This window comes from Solanum dulcamara, chromosome 3, assembly GCF_947179165.1.
Source record: "Solanum dulcamara chromosome 3, daSolDulc1.2, whole genome shotgun sequence".
Lineage (NCBI taxonomy): Eukaryota > Viridiplantae > Streptophyta > Magnoliopsida > Solanales > Solanaceae > Solanum > Solanum dulcamara.
In genome coordinates this window covers 66718223-66741460 of record NC_077239.1, presented here as the reverse complement: position 1 = coordinate 66741460, position 23238 = coordinate 66718223, and the positions used below count along the sequence as shown (strand labels likewise).

The 23238-nt window shown below is 31.5% G+C and overlaps 1 pseudogene; it reads left to right on the top strand.

Annotated features, from left to right (window-relative positions):
• Positions 1–22232, top strand: part of LOC129883618 (uncharacterized) — a 28314-nt pseudogene extending 6082 nt beyond the window's left edge.
• Positions 22233–23238: the final 1006 nt, after the last annotated feature.

The following is a 23238-nucleotide window of genomic DNA, read 5'->3' as shown; positions in this document are numbered from 1 at the left end:
CATCCTCGGAATCAACCAAGCGAACATCTAAATGGGCTAATCTATGAACATCATGGACTAACTCTTTCTTTGCATCCTCAACATGGGCAACACTATTCATGACAATTTACTAAGAGCGTTGGCAAACACATTCGCTTTTCTCAAATGGTACAATACACTCATGTCATAGTCTTTCAACAACTCAAGTCATCTCCTTTGTCGAAGATTCAAATTCTTTTGGTTAAACACATATTGCAAACACTTATGATTGGTGAACATATCAACATGCACACCATAAAGGTAATGTCTCTAAATCTTCAAAGTAAACACCATCGCCGCTAACTCCAAGTCATGAGTCGGATAGGCTAGGAATTAATCTCCAAAAATATCTAGATATATTATAATAATAATAATAGAAAAAGATCAAAACACCCCTTAACTTAACTGCCTGAGGTCGCCTAGACGGAGGGTCACCACGGCCTGTGAAGCTCATCACGAATCATGGTGATGGTCGTGGTAATGGTGGTGAGCCTGACTTGGGGGAGGCTTACACCACGGTGGGCACCACGATCCATCACAAGCACCACAGACCATGGTCCCTATCATGGTCTTCAAAGAAATGTAGTGTCCTGTAGATTTAGGTTCATGGTTGGTTTCATGGTCCGTGGTGAGCACCACGAGACATGGATCCCTCCGTGGTCCTTGCCTCCCAATTCTCCATTCACCAGTGCACCTTTACGATTAATATCCACGACCCATGAAAGCACCACAATCCATGAAGGGCTCCGTGAAGGACCACCTAGTCCCAAAAACTGTGATTTTCATCTTAAACCTCCTTTTTCGACTTATCAACTTTCGGAATCTTACACTTAATGGGTAATAAATATTTTTTTCTTTTTAAACACATTTTATTCCTAATAAAAATATTGCTTTAAAAAATCCTATTCTTGTTTCTTTTCTTTTAAAATCACTTTAAAAATAGGACTAATCTTTTTTTCTCTTAATCTCATTTTATCAGTTAAAATAGAATAACTACATGTATCTTTTTAACTGATAATATAGATCATATACATAAGATCATAGTAGCCCATCGTTAATTTTATTTTGATAACAATAAAAAAAAGCTAATAAAGTAGAAAATATTTGTATATCTTAGAATTGAATTACGATAGACATTTGCTAATCAAAAATTATTATTAGGAAAAAAATGTGTTTCAAAAAATAAAATGATATATTTATTTAGAAAAAATGACATTTTTGACCTATTAAGTACTACGATATTTTTTGACCAAACTATTAATGGTAAGGACATATTTAAATCAAACTATTAACTGACATTGTGAGATAAAAAGGTACCGCCAAAACTCAAAGGTAAGTTTTATAGAGTTGTGGTTAGACTGACATTGTTGTTTGGGCCGGAGTGTTGACCAGTCAAAAATTCTCATGTCCTGAAAATGCATAATATAGAGATGAGGATGCTAAGGTGAATATGTGGTCATATTAGAAGAGATAAGATTAGAAATCAGGATATCCGGGATAAGATGGGAGTGACCTCTGTGGTGGACAAGATGAGAGAAGCGAGACTGAGATAATTTGACAGTGAAGAGCATATACGTAAACGCACTAGTGAGGAGGTGCAAGGGGTTTGTTATAGAGGGTATGAGGAGAGGCAAATATAAATCGAAAAAATATTGGGGAGAGGTGATAACACAAGATATGATGCAAAGGTTACCGAGGACATGACCTTAGATAGGAGAGTGTGGATGACACGTATTAGGGTAAAAGGTTAGTAGGTGTAGTATAGTGTTGTCTTGCTTAGGATGGCTAGTGTTTTTCATGGTACTAGTTGGATATTATAGTGCTTCTTCTTGATTTTTATCATTTTTTATTATTGTTTTCAATAATCTATCCTAGTATGTTGTCTATTGTGTTTTTATTATCACATTATTTTATTGTTGTTTTTGGCTCCTTTAATTTCTGGTAGGCTTAACATTGTTTTCTTGTTACTTGGTATATTTTCTTCACCGTCTCCTTCTTTTTTGTACCTGGATTTGTTGCACTTGAGCCGGGGTCTTTCGGAAATAGTCTTTCTACCTTCATAAGATAGTGATAAGATCTGTGTACATTCTACCCTTCCCAGATCTTGTGAGATTTTATTGGTTAAATTGTTGTTGTAGTTGATGTTGTTTTAACCGGAATATTTTTATTTAATTTTACATAATTCAAGAATATTTTTATTCATGACCTTAATTTAAGTAACGAAAAAACAATTTTCAACTTTTAAATAACAACGTTTACTTTGACCAGATTTGGTTAGTCGTCTAGAAGTTCAAATCTCATACCATGAGTCGTGGCACATATTTCCAAAGTGGGAAACTAGTTTAATTTTGTTGGTCGCAGTAACTCTCATATTTATTGTTTACTTCTTTTTTACACTCTTTTAAAAAAATATAAATAAAAAAAGTACTTTTACCTATTTATGCTTTAAGAAACCTTACAAGCTAAATTCTACAAACTTGTTTATACTTTTAAAATGAATTAATTGTAAAGATAAAATAAAAAAATATTAATTAATTCTATCTTAATTTAATGAATTGTCAAATAATTTAGAATAATTATTTTTAATAATATGGACAATTAATACGAGAAAGAAGGAATACTTAAATATTTAAAGTTTAATTTTTGAAAATGATGATTTTCCGTTTAGGTAAGGTTTCTAAATATGGAAAGTTCCAAGATTGAGCTGGCATCATCTCTCTTTTAGTGTCAGCATTACCTAAACCAAAATAGTGTGTACATGACGTGCGAATGATATATATTTTCACCTTAATGTGTCACTTAGTCGTAATAAATTAACATGATTTGATGTGTAAATCCAGTCCGAATAATTTAATCGTGATAAATTAACAATTGATTTGTCCCTCCCATTATTTTCTTCTCTAATATGAAATTGTTTGTGAAACTGGGACGATGGTGATGTCTTATCAAAGGGGAGGAGAAAATGCACTACATCATATACAATGCAAGTGGAGTATCATATAGGTACTAGGAAAATGAGAAACCTTATTTGGAACATAAAATCATGCGCCACAGAAATGGCAATAGATTCAAAATCAGATATGTGTTTGGTTGGACGGAAAATATTTTTTTGAAAAACAAATTGGTTTCTAATTATTTTTTTTCATGTTTAGTTGGTGGGTGGAAAATATTTATCGAAAAATATTTTTTATTATTTGATTGGTGAATGAAAATTATTTTTCGAAAAATATCTTTTATTTTTTGCTAGAGAATAAAAAATATTATTCAAGAAAATAATTTATGATATGAAAATCAACCTAATAACAAACGGGACCCGACACCAACACTCAAATCGAGATCCCACCTTGACGATTGATCCGGGATCTAACCCCGATGATCGATTTGAGATTCGACCCCAATTCCCGACCTGGAAGTTGACTCCGACTCTTGATCGGAGATCCGATATTTGAACTGAGACCCAATCTCAATCCCGACTCCCGACTCGAGACCTAACATTCAAAGTGGGAACCGACCACAATTCCGACATCCGAACTAAGGCAAGACCCTGACGGAAATTTGATCCTGAGACTTAGACCCTAGATCCCGCCTGAGACTTGACATTCAAACTAAAACTCGACCCTGACATCCGACTTGACCTCGACATCTTACTTGGGACCTAACACTAATTTCTGATCTGAGACCCGATATTTAAATTGAAATCCAACTGACCCAGCCTCGACACTTAAATCAGACACTTGATCCAAAATCCAACTCTGAGATCCGATCCAGACCTGAACCTGATACCCGAACCTGGACACGATTGATCAATCCGGGATCCAACCACGACTTCCAAATTAGGACCCAACCCCGACATTCGATGGAGGACCCAACTTTCAAATCGGTACCTGACTCGACTTGCGACCTAAGATTCAACTTTCAAATCGAGACTCGACCTTGACTTTTGAATAGGGACAACACCCTACCCGGGACCTAACTTTTAAATCGAGATTTGATTTTTTTTAAAAAAATAAAATTATAAATTTGTTTTGTGGGAAGAGGGGGGGTGCGGGTAGAAAAAAGAATATTTTAAGGACTAATCCTTAAATTCTAGAAAAATAAGTTAACCTAAAAAATATTTTCCAAAATAATTAAATCAACCAAATATAAGAACATTGGAAAACATTTCCTTTTCCTACGAAACACTAATCTGTTATACAAGTGGTTGTCCATTACTTTCCTACCCACTAACTTTGTCCCCTACTTTTCCCTACCCAATTATATTACCACTTGCCTTTGTTATTATAACTCCCCCCTCCTCCCCTTCCCCGGCTATAAATAACTTGTATGTTATGATATTAAAACATATAGATATCTTTTAATTCTCTCTTTCTCTTACGGTCTCTCTTTAAGTTAGTTTGTTTTATAACATGTTGTTAACACGAGCCTCCATCACTTTGATCTATTTTTAAAAGGGTAAGAATTTTATTTATTTAAAATGTCTAATATCTCTAAACTTGAATTTGTTGCTCTTGATATATCTGAAAAAAGCTACTCATCATGGACACTAGATGTTGAAATACACCTAGAATCGATGGGTCTGGCAGACACCATCAAAGATGATATTAAGGCATCTAGTCAAGACCGTGCCAAAGCCATGATATTTCTCCGCCACCATCTTGACAAGGGGTTAAAATTACAGTACGTCACATGAAAAAACCTTCTTAAACTATGGAAGAATGTAAAAGAAAGATATGACCACCTAAAGTTGGTCATCCTTCCACAGGCACGTCATGATTAGCTCAATTTGAGATTAATGGATTTTAAAAATATAACTGAATATAATTCTGCCTTGTTTAGAATTATAGCATAGTTAAATTTATGCAGAGAAAAAATTAATGAGAAAGAAAAATTTTAAAAAATATACTCCATACTTCCACCCATGAATATGCTCCTACAGCAGCAATATCATGAAAAGAGTTTTAAAAAATATTCTAAATTACTTTCTCACCTTCTTATTGGTGAACTACATAACGAATTGTTAATGAAAAATTATGATAGTCGGTCCGTTGGTTCTTTGTCACTCTCTGAAGTGAATCAGGCAAACTATAACCAACGAGAAAGAGGCCGTGACCCCAATCGTGGTTGTGGTCATGGTAGAAGAAGAAATTATAATCATGATGCTCGTCTAGCACCGAAAAATGATCAACAATACAAAAAGAAGAGTGAAAAGAAAGAAGTTATACTAAAGAATAATTCAGAAAGTATATGTCATAGATGTGGAGGTATGAACATTGGCCACGGACCTGCCGGTCATCAAAACGGCAGGTTTAGCTATATCAGGCATCCTTGAAGAGAGCAAAAAATAATCTAGAGGCAAACTTTATCTCTAAAGACAATATTGAGTCTATGCATCTAAATGTAGTTGATTTCTTCAATTTTCCATAAGAAAATATGAATATTGATAAGCCTGATAATATTTAAATTATTTTCTTTTCATTTGTCTGTACTAAATAATATTTTATATTTTTCTAATTCATGTAAATAAATAAAATTTGAATAATGAGCCAAGTTTTAATTATAATATTTATTTTATTTCTTTTTGAAGAAAAATATGGATATGCCTCAAATTTTATTTTGATTAATGATCAATCATGAAGATATTTATTTAATTGATAGTGGAATGACTCATGTCATTTTTAAAAATGAGAAATATTTTTTCCGCTTTCTTAGAATAAAATAGGTGTCACATCATTAAAAATGACCCAATATTTCACTTTTCTATTTGAGTGAACTGAAATAATAAAAGATAAATGATTTTTATGGTTAAAAAAGTCATTTTTTGGATGAAAAAATTATAAGTGACTTTTCTGATTATTAACAAAAAGAACTCCATTCACCTATTTTCAATAATTTATTGACCTTATAAGTAATGAATTCAAAAAAAATTAAAGGATAGCTTAGACATATATTTTTATGATCAAGTTTGATAAATATTTTTGTTTTAAAGAGTGAAAACTTCCAAAGACAAATAATATGCAAGTTTTAACTTTTGACTTTTGAGTACTTTGACTTGCTTTGGTTATTCTAGAAGTTCAAAATTCAATTGAGACAATGACAAATTTTCTAATGTGGGAACTAGTTTTCCAATTGGCCCATATTTCTCAGTTGCACGCTTTGACTTTATTATCTCTTTGGTGGTGATTTGAATACTTAATTATTTGCGTTTAGCTTTTGAAAATGACGTATGTATATAGATCCAAGTTTTGAAAGAATTGACTTATATGAGTGGATCAGATTAATATATATGAGTTAGGTAATTTAATATATATTGAATTAATATCTGGATTAAATATACATTGACACGTGATTTTTCATAAAGTTCATCTAGTCAACTAGTCAATTTTTAATTTAAAGATTTTTCTTAAAGCTAAAAAGCTAACAACACTAAGAATACTTTTAATTCAATAGTGGGATGAGAAGGAAAATATTTGTTTAACCAAAGTTAATAAGTTTTGGCAACCAAAAATTGTTACTAGTCCACTAACAGAATAATAATTGCAGAAAAATAAATAACAAGTAAAATCAACACAAGATTTTATGTGAAAACCTCGTTGCTCAAGAAAGGAAAAATCCATATTGAGATATACTATTAACCATGTAATTAAGTTATAATATTTTATTTAATCTCATATAAAGACCTTTTATTATATTTGGATTAATATAATAAAGTTCTTATTTAAATAGTTCATTATGTTAATATATATGTGTGTCCATTACTTATACAATAGACGATTTTTCTGTATAGAGTTATTTAACTCATACATGAAATATTAAAATTGTCGGTTCTTATAAGTTATAAATTAAATGTTCATAATCAAAGATAAAGTCGGATAAATATCTTGATGATTGTAGCACGGGATTAAATATAATTTGATCTTAATTATGGGAATTAGGGGTGTACATGGACCGGGTTGGTTCGAATTTTTTATAAACCAAACCAAAACATTTGTGTCGGGTTATTAAATCTATAAATCAAACCAAACCAATAAAAGTCAGGGTTTTCGATATCAATTTTTCTCGGGTTTTTTGGGTTGGTTCGGATTTTTTACAAACCATACCAAATCATTTGTAGCCGAATAGGGTTTTCTAATTACATAACATGTTTTGGGCTTCCGGTGTTCATTTCCTTCTGGGCTTTTTTGTATATTATTTATATGGACTTCTCAAGTTCAAATCTAAATGTAAGAAAGAAAACAAAAATTATGAAAAATTTTAGGAAAATATTTATAAATTACATTTTAATAAATATTTTTATGTATAACATAATTTAAAAGTAATATATCTATAATCGGGTCGGTTTGGGTTCGGTTTGACTTTTTTTAGTTAAAACCAAACCAACCCTATAATGGTTGGAGTTTTTTTCCAAACACCAAACCAAATCAAACCAAACCACTAGTCGGTTTTTTTTTCGGTTTGGTTCGGTTTATCGATTTGATGCGGTTTATCGGTTTGCCCTGTACAGCCCTAATGGGAATGATAAAATTCCAACTTCTTATGCTAGTACATTTTACATGTATTGAACGGACCAATTAGAGATATTTATTTATGTTCTGAATATTGATAAATAAGTTCTTTAGTCCATTACCTATACTTATACTCTTAATCTTAATATAATTATTATGCACTATGAAATTTGTTTTATTATTTTAATCTTTTAAAAGGTAAGACTCTTTTAATGAGTCAATAAATTCCTAATAGATTGGATAATAACAAATTACATTAGTGAAATAATAATTAGTTGATAGAACCGTGTCTCGGTCTTGAGATAGAAGACACCCCTTTATGGTTTCTTATAAGTTTTCACGTGAAACCCTGCAGGTGGATTTTATCCAACATGTGAAATAAGTTAAGTATAAAATAAAGGATTAGGTTAGAGCCTATTTGGATGGACTTATTTTAAGTAACTTATAAGTTGAAAACTGCTTATAAATTTTAAAAAATAAATAGGTGCAACCCAACTTTTTTTTGACTTATAAGTTGTTTTCAACTTAAAAGCTGCGTAAAATAAGTCTATCCAAACAAACCCAATTATTTATTGGGACTTATTTTAAGTACAAAAAGGTTTTATGTTGGCCAACCAAACACTCAAAAAACTGAAAACAACTTATAAGTAACTTATAAGCCAATCCAAACAGGCTCTTAGTCAATAAATTAAATTTTTAGATAATTTGATTTAATTGATTGGTGTCGGTAATTCTAACACAGGAATTTAAAAAAATTGTAATGATAATTTTTGAAATAAAATCGAGGAGTACAATTACAGATTTTTAGTTATATAATCTATGATTTATTATAATATGATTAATTCATGCTTTTACGAATTAATTATTATAATTGAAAGCCTCTGTTAATAAAAAAAATTGCAGTCCCTATTGATTGTTGGGTTCGAAAGTTACAAATTTTTTCTGCATTAAGAAGATTGATGTAGCAAGCTTTGATTATACCCAACTATAGTTGTTCTTATAATGTTGTAATTGAAACTATAGTGGCAAGGTAATTATGTTTGAGTAATCAAAATAACCCACAAAAATAATTTACCGATTACTTACTATATAGTTTCTGTTAATTGAGGGCGCATGTTGACACTCAATTTTGGCCTGACTTTTGTAAAATTAATATTTTTAATTTTTATTTTGTTAAATAGTTCAAAAGTGCACTTTTACAATTTTAAATCAATTTTATCGATAATTATCCTTAGATGAGGATTTTATCAGTTTATTTTTTAAAATTTTTAGTTATAGCTATTTTTTTATTATAGTTCGTTAATTTGTATTTTTACATGTCATTTGTTATATATTTTCATATTTGTTTTAATTTTTTTAGAATAGTCTATGAATATATTAAAATATAGATAAATATTAAATTTTACCCACAATTATACATACCCCACTAATCACAAAAAATATCCACACAATTTTACATACCCCACTAATTACACAAAATTTTTTCACAATTTTACCTACCCCACTAATCACACAAATTATCCACACAATTATACCTATCCCACTAATCACACAAATTTTTCACACAATTTTACATACCCCACTAATCACACAAATTTTCCACACAATTTTACATACCCTACTAATCACACAAATTTTCCACACAATTTTACATACCTCACTAATCACACAAATTTTTCCACAATTTTACCTACCCCCACTAATCACACACAATTTTTTACACATATATAACCATTTTCAAACTCTCTCTCTCCTCTCTTATTCTTCCTAAAAAAAAAACACCCATCAACAACTACCACAAAATTCCAACACCTATACACTACAATTTTCTACACCTATATAATTATTTTCAAACTCTTTCTCTCTCTCTCCTCTCTTATTCTTCCTAAAAAACTACACCCATCAACAACTACAACAAAAGTCCAACACCTATACACTACAATTTCCTACACCTATACAACTATTTTCAAACTCTTTCTCTCTCATCTCTAATTCTTCCTAAAAAAAAGCACTCATAATATTTATTGTTCTTCTCTACTCTCTCCCTCACCCTCACTATAAATAACACCAATTTTAATATTTTTTTTACTACTTTTATCCCTCTCCTTCACATTTCTCCATTAAAACCAACTAACAACCACCAAACCACCAAAATCCTCTTCTTTTCTAGCCAAACACACTTCATTTTTGGTGAGGTTTGAGCTTTCACTCCCAAATCTAACTAGACATAAATGTTGCTTCACTTTGTTTTATGATTTGTTGTTTTTTTTGCAATGTTTTGTTGCATTTTCATGTATATTTTGTTCTGCTTCAGATCTGGACGGAGGAGTTCAAACTCCAGACATTGTTTTCTATATTTTCATATTCTCCGGTCATTATTCATGATTCTCCGTTAAATTGTTTTTGTTTACTATTTTTATTTGGGTCATTTTGTTCGGCTTTTTTAGTTAATTTGGATGTCTTTAATGTTATTCTTTTACTTCAATTTTGTTTGTTTCCTTTTTAAATTGTTTGCAAGTCCCTAGCCAATGAAAAAATCTCGCCGTCGATTTTTGAGGCCTCCCCATTTTAAAAGACGGAAATTTAGTTTAAGTTTATTGTTTTAACTGACTAATTTATGTTTTCATTTAGTTATATTTTTTGCTAGTAGACTGATTTTAGATTTTCTTCTTTTTCTAATAAATTGCCTAGTTATAGAGCATTAGTTTTGTTTTATGTAAAGTGATATATGTAGTGGGTAAAATTATTAATTAATTCATAATTTCACATATATGATATTTTATTGACACACATTTATTGTATCATTGTTTGTTGTTATTTTTTTTATACTTATTGCTATTACTTTTCATATTGTTAGATTATTTCTTAAAGGGTTTTAAATTATTATTATTGTTGTTGTCCTACAATTAATGATATATGTATATTTTATTGCTATAACTAATTTTGGGTTGACTCACTTTGCTTATTGCTTTGTATTTAGGAGATTGTTTACCCTTTGAAATTTTTATTTAAATCAACCGTGAATATATATTATATTTTTGTAAATTAAAATTGGCCAATGAAAAAAATTTTCCGTCGGTTTTTGAGGCCTCTCCATTTTAAAAGACGAAAATTTTAGTTTAAGTTTACATTGCATATTATATATTACAAGTTGAAATTGGCCGATGAAGAAATTACCGTCGATTTCCAAGGCCTCCCATGTTAATAAGACGAGATTTATTATTATTATTATTATTTATTCATTATTAACACATTTACTACGTGTCTTTACAGGTATTGTAGCACAAACCGACTAATATACAGTCAATGTATATCTAATATACAAGAAAACTGGTGGTTATATACACTGATATTCAGTGTATATACAACTGCGATATACAGTGAAATTGTGCTTAAGGCCCAAAACGCAGATGACCCAACAACTTAGTCCAAGTGTACATAAACTAAGTGTCAGGCAATATTTTCATGTGTTATTTATTGTTTATTTATATTAATTCAGGTTGTAATAATTTATTCATTTATGTTATTTATGTTTGCTTAGATATTAATTTTAATTTGTTTTAACTTAATTAGATTCTTCTAAAGATAAACCAATTCATGTTAATTTACTCTTTAGATGATTTTCTATCTTTACTTAGGCATTTGGTAAACTTTACTTCTTTTTTTATATACATGTATATTATTTTCAATGTTTTAGTTTGATCTTTTTTTTTAATTTTAAAGTCTTTGTTTCCTTTTAAATTAATATTTTTAAAAGTTAGTCAAATAATTTTCTAATCGTCGGATAACCGTGCGTTAGCCGCCACTTTGAATGCTTAACATCTTCTCAAAGTGGAAATAAGTACCTCGTACCTTTTTTCTCTTAATTTTTAAGACTTAAATCTGTTAGAATCTTTTAAATTAAGTCCAAAGTGGCCCTCGGCCTAAATGGACGATCATACCTATATGTTTAAATTTGAATGTTGTATACTTCGTTTGACAAACCATTGTCCCTCAGGGTTGGGGGTTTATTTTAGTAGCTTAGTCTACTCAAAGAAGGATCTTCACAAGTTGCTACTTCATCCAAAAGGCGTTGGCATTCGGAGATGTCCACAAGTCAAGAAGGAAAGATTTTCCATGAAGCCTTAGTTTAAGATTATACCTCTGCGTGAGACTGATTATTTGTAACACCATTTTTCTATTATGTATCCCCATTCAGTTTATTCATAAAACTTGTATAAATATGATTTTTGGGGCAATGGAATGTTTCAAATGACGTTATACATTCTTCAAATTGTTAGGCCTATCCTTGGTGCAAGAAGGTCACATATCTATTTAGGATGCGCAATAACAGTTTATGTGCTATATGCTATAACTATTTTTGTGAATATGTTGCTTCATTTGGAGACATGTTAGTCCACTCTTTTAGAATTTTTTCTAGAGTCTCATAGATATAAATATCAAATCACTATCGACAGTGCGTTCAAATACTCCATGAGTCTTTAGTTTTCCAACAAAATTTGAACTTACTCTCAAATCATAAACCTTACTCTCTCATCTCAAAAAAAAGGGATTGATGTTTCATTTAAAAAAAATTAAGTTGGTCGAACTATGTAGGACCTGAATTCTCCTTTGTGAGATACGTAGGCAGCCTTTCAAGGCTCGGTCCTGTCTTTAAAATTTTTTGTTTCTCCTCATTCTTTCAAAGAAATTGAGAACATCTGCATTTAAGAAGAATGAGGGTCCAAAAGATGAAGCACAAGAAATTTGTGAGTCAACACAAGTCAGCATTTCTCACACATGAGTCATAAAATTAAAATGAGTCAATTTCTGTCCATTTAGTCTTTATTCACACATGGATTAGTTTGTCTTCAAACAAAGAAACATTCATATGTTTAGTTCTTTGTGTGATATTTGCATTAATTATTACAAACATAAACTAATGCTTTGGCTTTTGAGTTATTCTTCTTTTTCAGGGAGAGATTGATTTATGTCGGAAATCAAATTTGCTTACTTCTCAAAGATCGAGGGTTCAGCAAAGTTGATTCTTTTTTCTTTTGTAGAGGTTGTTATCAAAATACATCATGCGATAAATGATTGGATCTCAATTTTGAGAGGTCAACACTCTCTTTCTAACTAAGAAGTTTTTCTTTGAAAAGAGAAGAGACGACATTATTTCAAGAGAGGGAATCACGGCAATTCCAAATCTATTGCAACATTCAACCACAAACTTTAACCCTAATCTTTTTCAATTCTTTATTCTAAAAAAAATCATAGCCCTTTCTCATATAGATCTTGTAGGGACAAAGAGTTGATGGAAAATAACGATGACCTTAAATTTCACAAGACACTAATACAAAGCATGAAAGATAAATCGGGGGAGTCTTTGACTATGAAACCTTACTCCTATATCTTGTTACTTATTTTTTATAATGACCTCGCTTTCAGACTTTTTTCATATCTTTGTAGGAAAACTGTCCCCTATAATTGTCGGGGATGGTTATAACAATGTATGATTCTCGTGAATAGTTGAAAGAATTCAAGTCACAAGAGACAATCACCAAAACGAACACAACAAGTGATTCCTGCAGGAAATTGGAAGAACACACCAATGTATAATCTCTGAGGAATATCTAAAAAATAATATAACGATAGGTGTTCTCACCGATGGTTGAGAAGACACGAAACGTGTTGGTGCAAATAGGCAAAAGACACTCCCCAACTGAAAATGTCAACAAGCACTAGACTTACGAGACGTCTCTCTGAGTTTTTCTAAATCTTTAAATTATTTTATATATCATATCTGCAAAAACTACGCACACCTGATTTTCATCTCGGTGAGATACGTAGGCAGCCCTTCTTGGGTTCGGTATTTCCTTTTTCAACCAAAAATAATAATAAAAAATAGAAAATAAAAAATATATATAAAAATTGTGTACATATTTTAAGAGTCATATCTTCTTGATTGGGACGAATACAGTTAGGAGCATGCAAAATATTCAGTAGGATGAAAATGATTGGCTTTGTGGTAAACCAAAACTTCTGTTGGTATCTTTCATTTGTATTTTTGTGATGTTTGAAAATTCTCTTACAGGCTTTCAAGGTAAGAATAAAACCTCATGGCTTCATGTGCATTGTGTGGTGAGCTTTAGACTAAAATTCAATTGCATCGCACTGTTGATCTAGAACTTGGCCTGAATGTTTGTTGAAGCGAAATCCTAAGTTTTATTTGGTTTGAGAAAGGATTGTAGGCCTTTTTTGACCCGATTGTTCTTTTCAAAGTCTATCAAATAACATTAATCCCTAGTTTTCCCATTTTGAGCCTAAAGCCTTTTCTTTGGACAACCACATCTTAGCCCTTTCCCTTCTGAGAGCTTACATGCACTATCCTTCTTTTGGCCCAACCTCCTTGAGCGCATCGAAGATGTGCAAATTATATAAGAAGATCCAACTTTAAAATTGCCAAAGACAAAATACGTAAAGTCTCCAAAGTCAAAAAAACAAAGACGACTTTAAAAAAACAAAAACAAAAAAACTCCTACTAAGTCGATGTAAGACAAAAAGGAAACTGCTCCAACAAAAGAGGAGAAACCTCAAAAGGAAGGGGTGAAAAGAGAAAAAACTCCAAAAATAAAGACTCAAAAAAAGTCAAAATCTAAAAAGGAGATAACAAAGAGGATCGGACACCAAAAGGGGTAACAATCATCAAAAACATAAATTCAGTGTGACGCTCAAGGAGAGATTAAATCACTTTTATTCCAAATAAATATCCTACCTGTCCTTAAGCCTACATTACAAGCCAATAACAAGTCCTACATGATCTCATTCCAAATATTCTCACATTAGTGGAGATTTACATGTAGGCCAAACATATGGTATCACAGTTGCATGCGTTGAACATTCTTGAGAGTGTGAGTGTACTTGCAAAATGTCCTTAAATCAAACACTTCAAATATGTGCGAAAAAGGACTTTCTTTATTGTGAGGGTGCTTGAAACATGAGGATTGGTATAATTCTAAATATTTGTTTGAAGAAAGATGAAAAAATCTTATCGACACTTAAGTATGTTTGAGGTACTACTTGAAGCTATAGGAATTACCTCGAAGTCAATCTCAGTTATAAGAAAGGAAATAAGAAATATTTCTATGCAATCCTAACTATTGGTCATTTGTAGGCAAAATTTGACTATCTCTTTACATTCTCTAAAAACAAATTGCATTTGTCCTTTGAAATTGGATGGTTTGCTCTAAATAATGTGACATTAGGCTAATCCCATCGGTGTGAGATGCATATTTTACTTTATTGAATCATCCATATCAAATGGGTGGCATATCTCGTATTTTTAAGCTGTAAATATTGCAAGTAATACAGTTTCCATATCATTATGCTCATATTGCACATGTGTCTACTGATTATCTTATCTCAAATTTTGCAGTACTCATCATCCACAGGATTGGAACTATATTTGTGCACCAACAGGATATGTAGGCGCCACAATGGCTCGGTCATGTTCCCCATAAGATTTTCCTTTCTCCCTTACAATGAAAACTAGACAGAATTTTTGAGAAGATCTCAAAAATTCACAAGAAGAAACTATCTCCAGTAAGTTAAGATTGGAGATCATGTTAACATATGAAACTGGACAGAATTTTTGAGAAGATCTCAAAAATTGCACGAGAATGTCAAAATCCTTTTTCAGCAGCTCGAATTTGTCAAGAATCTAACTGGGAATTTTTTTTGAGGAAGATCTCAAAAATTCCATTAAGAATTATCAGAAGTTTGGAGTCAACTTCAAATAATCTCCAACATTGCTAGAATGGAGCGAACACAATTCAAGATGAGATCCATCGAGGCCTCGTATAAACTTCCATCAAAGACATGAGTCCCAACAAACACAAATTATTCAAAAAAATAAAATAAAAATGATAACATGTCAAATCATCCAAGAGGATGACATTTGCATTTTTATTTGCCGATAGGCCATTTCATTGCATTTTCATTTGCCAAGAGGGCCATTGCATATTTATTTTCCAAGAGGGCCATTGCATTTTCATTTGCCAAGAGGGCCATTGCATATTTATTTGCCAAGAGGGTCATTGCATATTCATTTTCAGGAGGGTCATTGCATTTTCATTTGCCAAGAGGGTCATTGCATATTTATTTGCCAAGAGGGCCATTGCATATTTATTTGCTAAGAGGGCCATTGCACTTTCATTTGCCAAGAGGGTCATGGTATTTTTATTTGCCAAGAGGGCCATTGCACTTTCATTTGCCAAGAGGGTCATTGCATTTTTATTTGCCAAGAAGGCCATTGTATTTTTATTTTCCAAGAGGGCCATTGCATATTTATTTGTCAAGAGGGCCACTGTATATTTATTTGCCAAGAGAGTCATTGCATATTTATTTGCCAAGAGGGCCACTGTATATTTATTTGCCAAGATAGTCATTGCATATTCATTGCCAAGAGGGTCATTGCATATTTATTTGCCAAGAGGGACATTGCACTTTCATTTTCCAAGAGGGCCATTGCATTTTCATTTGCCAAGAGGGTCATTGCATATTTATTTGCCAAGAGGGCCATTGCATATTTATTTGCCAAGAGGGTCATTGCATCTTCATTTTTCAAGAGGACCATTGCATATTTATTTGTCAAGAGGGACATTGCATTTTCATTTTCCAAGAAGGCCATTGCATTTTCATTTGCTAAGAGGGTCATTGCATATTTATTTGCCAAGAGGGCCATTGCATATTTATTTTCCAAGAGGACCATTGTATTTTCATTTGCCAAGAGTGTCATTTAATTTTCATTGCATTACCAAGAGGGTCATGCATTATTCAAATCATCCAAGAGGATGATATTTGCATTTTCATTTGCCAATAGGGTCATTATCATATCATTGCCAAGAGGGCCATTTCATTTTCATTGCATTATCAAGAGGGTCATGCATCATTCAAAATATCCAAGAGGATAACATTACATATTATTACCAGGAGGGCCATTCATATTATATTACCGAAAATGGTAATAATATTGCCGAGAAGGCCATTGTATCTCAATCTCATCAAAGAGAAACATCAGTATTTTCCAGCGCTATAAACGCCTGAAGGGAATAAGTAAGGCATATCAAATATCAGAGAAGATTTGAAGTGCATCGTGCCAATGGATCATTATCCTACCAATGGACATGCATCATATCCTGCTGATAGATCACCTTCATTCGTCTTATCGATAGACCGAAATATCCTATCGGCGGTTCACCTCCATTCATCCTACCAATGCACATACATACATTATCCTACCAATGGATCATCATTCGTCTTATCGATGGACCAACATATCCTACCAATGGATCTTCATTCATCCTATCGATAGACATGCAACATCATCCTACCAATGGATCTTCATTCATCCTATCGATGGACATGTATTTATTTTGCCAAGTATCCTATCAATGGATCATCATTCGTCCTATCGATGAATATGCATTTATTTTGCCAAGTATCCTACCAATGGATCATCATTCATCCAATCGATGGATATGCAACATCGTCCTACTAATGGATCATCATTCATCCAATCGATGGACATGCAACATCATCCTATCGATAGACCAACATATTCTACCAATGGATCTTCATTTGTCCTATCGATGGACACGCATTTATATCCTACCGATGGATCACCTTCATTCGTCCTACCAATGGACATGCATCATATCCTGCCGATAGATCACCTTCATTCGTCCTATCGATGGACACACAACATCATCCTACCAATGGATCATTATTCGTCTTATCGATGGACCAATAATTATTTTACCGAAATATCCTATCGATTGATCACCTTCATTCATCCTATTGATGAACATGCAATATTATCCTACCGATGGATCTTCATTCGTCTTATTATTGGACATGTATTTGTATTCTACCGATGGGTCATTCTCACATGTCCTACCAATGGACCTATATTTATTTTGCCAAATATCATGTCAATGGGTATTGTTTTATCCTTTCAACGAACTCACACCACGCTTCAACAATCAGATAAAGGTTGTCAGCATATATGACTTTGAAGGAAGGATGACGTTGAAGCACCAAGACAGCAACATATCCACAAGAGTATGCGAAGAAGATGACAAAAAGTATCATAAGAGATGTTACCTTTTCTTTAATTTTATTTTTACTAAGAAAATTTATCTTAGTTTTTTTTAGAACATCCAAGAGGGTGCATTCTCAATTCAATCACAAGTAAGGGTCACGTCAACAAGGATGCAACAAAATGTGGAACTTTCAATCAAACCACACCCTTATCCGAAGGTCATAAGTACGGCCAAAATTGGATTTGTCAATTTTCTTTGTTCATGATCACTTTCATCGATTCTATCCAAAGAAACGTACAACTGTTGACACCCAATTTTGGCCTGACTTTTGTAAAATTAATAATTTTTATTTTTATTTTGTTAAATAGTTCAAAAGTGCACTTTTACAATTTTAAATCAATTTTATCGATAATTATTCTTAGATGAGGATTTTATCAGTTTATTTTTTAATTTTTTTAGTTATAGCTATTTTTTATCATAGTTCGTTAATTTGTATTTTTACATGTCATTTGTTATATTTTTTCATATTCGTTTTAATATTTTTAGAATAGTCTAGGAATACATTAAAATACAGATAAATATTAAATTTTATCCACAATTATACATACCCTACTAATCACAAAAATTATCCACACAATTTTACATACCCCACTAATCACACAAATTATCCACACAATTATACCTACCCCACTAATCACACAAATTTTCCACACAATTTTACATACCCACTAATCACACAAATGTTTCCACAATTTTACTTACCCCACTAATCATACAAATTTTCCACACAATTTTACATACCCACTAATCACACAAATTTTTTCATAATTTTACTTACCCCACTAATCACACACAATTTTTTACACATATATAACTATTTTCAAACTCTCTCTCTCCTCTCTTATTCTTCCTAAAAAAATACACTCATCAATAACTACTATAAAATTCCAACACCTATACACTACAATTTTCTACACCTATATAATTATTTTCAAACTCTCTCTCTCCTCTCTTATTCTTCCTAAAAAACCATACACATCAACAACTACAACAAAAGTCCAACACCTATACACTACAATTTCCTACACCTATACAACTATTTTCAAACTCTTTCTCTCTCATCTCTAATTCTTCCTAAAAAAAAAAGCACTCATAATATTTATTGTTCTTCTCTACTCTCTCCCTCACCCTCACTATAAATAACACCAATTTTAATTTTTTTTCACTACTTTTATCCCTCTCCTTCACATTTCTCCATTAAAACCAACTAACAACCACCAAACCACCAAAATCCTCTTCTTTTCTAGCCAAACACACTTCATTTTTTGTGAGGTTTGAGCTTTCACTCCCAAATCTAACTAGACATAAATGTTGCTTCACTTTGTTTTATGATTTGTTGTTTTTTTTGCAATGTTTTGTTGCATTTTCATGTATATTTTGTTCTGCTTCAGATCTGGACGGAGGAGTTCAAACTCCAGACATTGTTTTCTATATTTTCATGTTCTCCGGTCATTATTCATGATTCTCCGTTAAATTGTTTTTGTTTACTATTTTTATTTGGGTCATTTTGTTCGGCTTTTTTAGTTAATTTGGATGTCTTTAATGTTATTCTTTTACTTCAATTTTGTTTGTTTCCTTTTTAAATTGTTTGCAAGTCCCTAGCCAATGAAAAAATCTCGCCGTCGATTTTTGAGGCCTCCCCATTTTAAAAGACGGAAATTTAGTTTAAGTTTATTGTTTTAACTGACTAATTTATGTTTTCATTTAGTTATATTTTTTGCTAGTAGACTGATTTTAGATTTTCTTCTTTTTCTAATAAATTGCCTAGTTATAGAGCATTAGTTTTGTTTTATGTAAAGTGATATATGTAGTGGGTAAAATTATTAATTAATTCATAATTTCACATATATGATATTTTATTGACACACGTTTATTGTATCATTGTTTGTTGTTATTTTTTTATACTTATTGCTATTACTTTTCATATTGTTAGATTATTTCTTAAAGGGTTTTAAATTATTATTATTGTTGTTGTCCTACAATTAATGATATATGTATATTTTATTGCTATAACTAATTTTGGGTTGACTCACTTTGCTTATTGCTTTGTATTTAGGAGATTGTTTACCCTTTGAAATTTTTATTTAAATCAACCGTGAATATATATATTATATTTTTGTAAATTAAAATTGGCCAATGAAAAAAAAATTCCGTCGGTTTTTGAGGCCTCTCCATTTTAAAAGACGAAAATTTTAGTTTAAGTTTACATTGCATATTATATATTACAAGTTGAAATTGGCCGATGAAGAAATTACCGTCGATTTCCAAGGCCTCCCATGTTAATAAGACGAGATTTATGATTATTATTATTATTATTATTATTATTTATTCATTATTAACACATTTACTACGTGTCTTTACAGGTATTGTAGCACAAACCGACTAATATACAGTCAATGTATATCTAATATATAAGAAAACTGGTGGTTATATACACTGATATTCAGTGTATATACAACTGCGATATACAGTGAAATTGTGCTTAAGGCCCAAAACGCAGATGACCCAACAACTTAGTCCAAGTGTACAGAAACTAAGTGTCAGGCAATATTTTCATGTGTTATTTATTGTTTATTTATATTAATTCAGGTTGTAATAATTTATTCATTTATGTTATTTATGCTTGCTTAGATATTAATTTTAATTTGTTTTAACTTAATTAGATTCTTCTAAAGATAAACCAATTCATGTTAATTTACTCTTTAGATGATTTTCTATCTTTACTTAGGCATTTGGTAAACTTTACTTCTTTTTTTATATACATGTATATTATTTTCAATGTTTTAGTTTGATCTTTTTTTTTTAATTTTAAAGTCTTTGTTTCCTTTTAAATTAATATTTTTAAAGTTAGTCAAATAATTTTCTAATCGTCGGATAACCGTGCGTTAGCCGCCACTTTGAATGCTTAACATCTTCTCAAAGTGGAAATAAGTATCTCGTACCTTTTTCTATGAATTTTTAAGACTTAAATCTGTTAGGGTCTTTTAAATTAAGTTTTCTTAATTTCTTTAAAAAATTAAGTGGCGACTCCTCTTTTTTTAAATTGATTTTTTCTCTATAAAGTTGAAATTAATTTTAAATCATCTTTTTTTGACATAACAGTACATTTATTTACAATTATGATTTTTCCCAACTACTATCATTAGTTTTTAGCTCAAATCAGTAGTGTAGTGGTAAGGCAAAGATGAGCGGACAACCCTGCTAACTCTCGCACATAGACTCGTCGATGTTTGTCAATTTGATCGGTATTGGAGTTTTTTAAATTTTGACGAACTCCGACTGACCTGAATTTTGGATGGTTCATCAAAAATGACCCATGAGAAATACTCACCGCTATGCTGTGACATAGGCCCTTTTTTGATCATTCGGATTCATTTTCATGCATTTTTGACAGTTTTTGTGTTTTTTGAAAAATTAAAAAAATCTGAAAAAATTATATTTTGCAAATCAGTGCTTCAAGGATGCATCCTTTATGGTTTTAAATATTTTTTACAGTATATGTATGAGTTTATATGTTGACATAAGTCTTCCTAATCATCGAAATTCATCGGATAAGCTTGTGTATTTATACACTGTTTTAGTAGTATTTTGTTTTGATGACTTGTATTAACTTATCAACTAAGTTACATGTTGAATCAATGAACAATAGATTATCTGAAGTCGATATACATAACTAAACTTAACGTATTACTCTCTACGTGAGTTGAACATGTTTTGTTTAAATAGTGATATATGAACATACTTATGTATTTGCTAGAATAGTTAAGTTTTCCTATAAAATCTAACTGTTCATTAGCATGATTATATATGTCTTATGTTTTTTTTATATAAAACATATGTCTAATCATCTATTTTAAAATATCTCTCAGATTAACTATATCTCACTTTAATTCCCTAACCTCTATCCTGAACCAAAGCAAATTGGAAGGTCTTAACTATGTGGACTAGAAACGAAATTTAGATATTGTCCTAACTGCTGAAGGTTTTAAATTTGTGTTGGCTAAGGAATGCCCTGAAAAACCTGAGAAATTACAAAGGATGAAATTAAACTCTATGACAAGTGGGCAAAGGCTGATGAGATGACAAGATGCTACATTCTTGCCTCTATGGAGAATGTCTTGCAACATCAACATCAGTCTATGGGTATACGTATGTTATGCTCGAATCTCTCAAAGAGATGTTCGGTGAGCAAAATCGTGCGGCAAAATAGACCGCTATGAAAGCCCTCTTGACTACGAAAATGACTGAAGGCTAATCAGTTCGTGAGCACATTCTGAAAATGATGGGCTTACTGAGTGAGTTGGAAATTCTTGGAGCAAAGATTGATCAGGAGTCTCAATTTGAGATGGCTCTACAGACTGTGCTCGACATTTTTCAACAATTTCTCTTAAATTACAATATGAATAAGATGGACTTGTCCTTAGTGAAATTGTTGAATGAGCTGCAAGCAGCTGAGACAATCATTAAGCAACAAGCTCCTTCCTCTATGGCATTCATGGTTGAAAAGCCAACGTCGTCTTTTTCCAAGCTCACGAAAGTCCAAAAGAAGAAAATGCTTGTAAGGCTATAGCCCTGGAGGTGCTAGGGGTGGTGTGGCTAAGACAATGGGCAAGTGCTTTCATTGCAAGTAGCCTAGTCACCATAAAAGGCAATGCTCCGACTATCAAGCAAAATTAAAAAATAAAGGTACTTCTTATTTAAATGTCATTGAAATCTATTTAGCGGTTGTTTCTACCCAACTATGGGCTATAGATTCAGGAGCCACAGACCATGTCTGCACTTCTTTCCAAGGGTTTTAGAAAATACGGTGGCTTAGTGAGAATGAAGTCTGCGTTTTTCAGGTCAATAGGAAATCAGCTCTAGTCTTAGCTATAGAAAATATTTCTTTTTCGTTCAATAGTTCCAAGGTTTTACTCTTGAATAATGTCCTTTATGTTCCTCGATAAGAAGGAATTTATTATCTGTATAAAAAATAATCGATGATGGTTATAATATTTATTTTATAAATAATTGTGCTATTATTAAATATAATAATTATTTTATCCATAGTGCTCCTAAAATACAAGATTTGTTTGTATTTGAAATCTCCACAACATGTTACAAACCAAATTAAATAACATTGATATTTCTCATAATAAAATATATTTCTAAATTGAGTCAAACTTACTTATGGCATCTACGTCTATGTCATATCAATATAAATAGAATTTTGAGGTTGGTTTCTGATGGACCTTTGAGTTCATTGAAAGCGGAGGCACTACCAACCTGCGAATCTTGTTTAGAAGGAAAAATAACAAAGAGACATTTCCCTTCTAAAGGAAATATAGCTGGTAATAAGCTAGAATTAATTCATTCTGATTTGTGTGGTCCTATTAACATACAAGCAAGAGGTGGTTTTGAGTATTTTGTGACTTTTATAGATAATTACTCAAAATATGATTATATTTATTTGTTGCACCGTAAATCTGAATGTTTTGAAATATTCAAAGAATTTAAGATAGAAATAAAAAAGTGGCATGATAAACAAATCCAATCATTACGATCTAATCGTGGCGGTGAATACCATTCTGCAAAAT